At 51.7% G+C, this 3,688-nt stretch overlaps 1 protein-coding gene across 1 annotated transcript in view; it reads right to left on the bottom strand.

Moving 5' to 3' along the window:
• Positions 1-3,688, bottom strand: part of NOP58 (NOP58 ribonucleoprotein) — a 43,871-nt gene that overhangs the window by 39,960 nt on the left and 223 nt on the right. The window lies entirely within an intron of this gene.

Below are 3,688 nucleotides of genomic sequence, written 5' to 3'. Positions count from 1 at the left end.
TCCAGGGAGGTGATACTCCCCCTCTATGAAGCACCTGTCAGGCTACAGTTGAAGTGCAGCGCCCAGAACTGGTGCAGTACTCCAAGAGGGATGTGGACAACATAGAAAGAGGGTCCAGAGAAGGGCCACTCACATGATCGGGGGCAGCAGGGCAGGCCTTTTGAGGAGAGGCTACGGGACCTGATCCTGTTCAGCCTCCACAAGAGAAGGCTGAGGGGGGGATCTAGAGGCCTGTTACAAACTAGGCAGAGGGGACCAGCAAGTATTGGGGGAGTCCCTGTTCCCTTGGGCTCTACCAGGAGTGACTAGGAATAACGGTCACAAGTTGGCAGAAGGTAGATTTATGCTAGATATCAGGAGGCGCTACTCTGCTGTCAGGGCGGCTAGGGTCTGGAACCAACTTCCAAGAGAAGTTGGTGCTGGCTCCTACCCTGGGGGTCTTTAAGACGAGGCTAGATGTATACCTTGCTGGGGTTGTTTGACCCCAGTAATCTTTCCTGCCATGGCCAGGAGATTGGACTCGATGATCTGCTCAGGTCCCTTCCAACCCTAGAAACTATGAAAGTAAAAAATCTGGCGCCCTCTGCTGCCTCCTATCAAAGGCAACATCTTACTGGAAGGGCACACATACATACACTTCCTTGGTTACACGGTTCTAGCATAAAACCAAGCCTTGAATCTCCACCAGGCATCTTAAGATGAACTCTATTGCTGGTTCCAGTTTCAAAAAGCCTTTTCACCCTCTCCTGAGAATTTGCCCCGCTATACGCCAGCACGACAGTACAGTTAAATGGTTTGTGTCTCATAAACAGAAATTTATTTCTGAGCCAAGACACCGTGGATACTGGCACTCAGGAGGGAGGATGGAGTAGGGGTGGAAAAAGAGAGGCTACCTCTTAAACATCAGGCTTGCAACAATTTGTTGAACTCAACTCTTTGCTGAAAACAGTCAAATATGTCGTAGCAGGTGCTATGAACTGGCTAGGCTAAGTGTTGAATAATCAAGCCTCCCAAGGTCCCAATCACAGCCACTGTCCAGTTTCCTAGGTGCGCGCACAACTCCCCATAACAGGACAAAACAAAACACGCCCTTCCCCAAAAATGTCAACTTGAAAAAAGTGTGCTTTTTCTAGGGGTGCACCAATAGAGATTTTTGGGGCTAATACTGATGGCCAATATTTAAGTAGGCATATTGACCAATACCAATCCAACTTCCAATACAGCTGCCTTCAGCTGGTCAGCCCAGTGAGGTGGAAGAGGGGGAGGGAGGGGGCAGGGGCACACTAGAACTTCAGCCTGGGGGGCAAGGGGGTGCAGCTCCTGCTTGCATCCTGGGAGTGCGCGGCATGGGCCCCCCGGATCTAGGTGGGACGGGGTAGGCTGCAGCCGGGGCCGCACAGGGGCTGGGCTCCGAGTAGGCATCGGCAGTTCTGGGAGGATGCTGCGTCTATTCCAAATTTTGCTGCTGCTCCGCTTTCAGTGCCACTGCCACCAGCTGTAGCCCCGGCTCTTCCCTGCACATGGGTGGAGGCAAGGCATTGGGATGGGGCTGTGCTAGGCAGCTGGCACAATTTGGGGTGGATGTAGCATCCTCCCAGTGCTGCCCGCACCTGCTCTGAGCCCAGCCCCCACTGAGAAGAGCCCTGCACAGCTCCAGCTGCAGCCTGCCCCACCCTGCCCCAATCCAGGGTGGGTGCAAGTAGCAGTGGAAGCTGCCTTTCCCTGACAAGCCGTGGTCCTGGCCCCACCCCACCTGGGCAGCACCTGCCCTCTCCCTTACCATGGGGGGTGTTGATCTGCCTCTCCTTCCACCACACTGGACTTTCCAGCTGGAGGCAGCTCACCACCCTCATTGCCTAAGTGCTGTTCTGCAGCTGTGACCAGCACGGGCATTTATCGGCCAAGTTACTGTCCCCATCAGGCCGATATCAGATAAAGCCAGTTTTATTTCTGTTGGTATGAATCCGATATCAGACCGACGTATCAGTGCACCTCTAGTTTTTTCCTCTGAGAACACTTCATCTTATTCAAATGGCCTATAGTTTGGACCAGCATGGGCATATACCTACACTACCTCTGAGACAAACCTGGGAGTCCTGCTAAAAAGGATTACCTTATCCACTTGCTCTCACTCACCATGCACCAAAGACCAGAAATTATGACAAGCACAGCTGGCTTAACAGAGCCCTGAGAATAAGCCCAGAGCTGCTTTCAGGTTCTGTCGTGGAGGAGCTTCTTGGCTTGTGCTCATGCAAAAGGCAGAGCAGAGCTGCACCTTGTAGGTTAGCTAAACCAGAGATGCATAAGCTTTCTTAAACAAAGAATTTCCTTCATCAGCTAATATGAACAGACTGCAACTTCTAAATAGAAAGCAATGATTTGAATACAACAGATATGAAAAAGAGGAAAAGGGAGGGAGCGCTGCTGATAAAAAGTCTCAGAATAAAGAATAACACAAAGCAGTTAACTCATTATAGGACACAAGGTTTTAAAAGCTAATCCAGGTAATAGGACCATAGTCCCCATTTATGTTACCCAATCTCTGGGCACTGGTGCTTTCTGAGCAGGTTGCAGTGGGAAGGATTTGATGGACCAAAAAAAGGTGGTTGAAGAAAAATTGAGTTTTCTTTCTCTTTCAAGGAAGAGGAGAAAAAACCTGTTCTTTAAACAGAAATAAGTTTCTCATTTCAACTCTAGCAGAAAACCAGCCCTGCTCTGGAGGGGTGAAGTCAGTTACCAAGTTCCACATGAGATTAGCTCAGGAAGACTCCAATGCAGGTCTGAATGCCTACCCATGATCACAACACAAATAAAGATCCAGCCACCCAGGAACCTTGGTTATCCACTTAAGAGCAAGTCTCCCATCTTCACTGACCCTTCTACAAAGGACATCATTTGTCTCATCATCTCCTCAACCTGTTTTTGCTTTTTTACTTTTTGTACCTGTCAGCAATGTCAGAGAGCCTTGCAGGCTCCCACGAGGTATGGGTTAGGGCCCACTGCTCTTATACACCCAGATACAGAGGAGGCCACATGCCAAATAAAATATAAAAGGGAAATACAATCTTTCCTTGTGGTGACAAAGTCTGCTGTCACACTCTACCCCAGTTTGTGTGTACCATTTTAACAGGTACAGATACTTCTCTGGAGCCAAAAGCCTTTTATAGATCATTCATATTCAATCGACTCTAAAAGTCAATGTGTCTTGTAAACTTGTGTTTTGATACCACACGTGCCTTCCACTTAAAATACACCTCCAGGCTAAAAACACTGCAGAAACGTGCGCTGCACGGACTTGGGGGACCCTGCAACCAGGAGAAAGAAAGGGAGAGGAAAGAGAGGGACGACAATGACCCGCACTGGTTTTGTAAGCACTGCGAGTTGGGGTGGCGGGCCCGGCCGAGGAAGAGAGCGGCTGCGTGGAGCGGCGCTGCCCAGCGGGAGGCAAAGACACCCCCAAACGGCGCCGCCTGCTGGCCAGCACCCTGCCGGCGGAGCCCAGGCCTGGCACAGAAGCCGCGGCCACGTGCGCCCGGGCCTGGGCCCGCGCCAGGCCGATAGGAGTGGGGCCGACGCGGCAGACGGAGAGCGGGAAGGGGGCACCGGCGCCCCGGCCTCCGCCCACACGCGGCGCAGGAAGAACTTGCCACCCCGGGACACCAGTCAGTGCGGAGCCGCCCGCACCCCA

The sequence above is a fragment of the Crocodylus porosus genome, unplaced genomic scaffold (assembly GCF_001723895.1).
Source record: "Crocodylus porosus isolate Cpor-Errol unplaced genomic scaffold, CroPor_comp1, whole genome shotgun sequence".
NCBI classification, from domain to species: domain Eukaryota; kingdom Metazoa; phylum Chordata; order Crocodylia; family Crocodylidae; genus Crocodylus; species Crocodylus porosus.
Note: the sequence above shows the minus strand (reverse complement) of the source record. Positions and strands in the feature narration are given on the sequence as shown.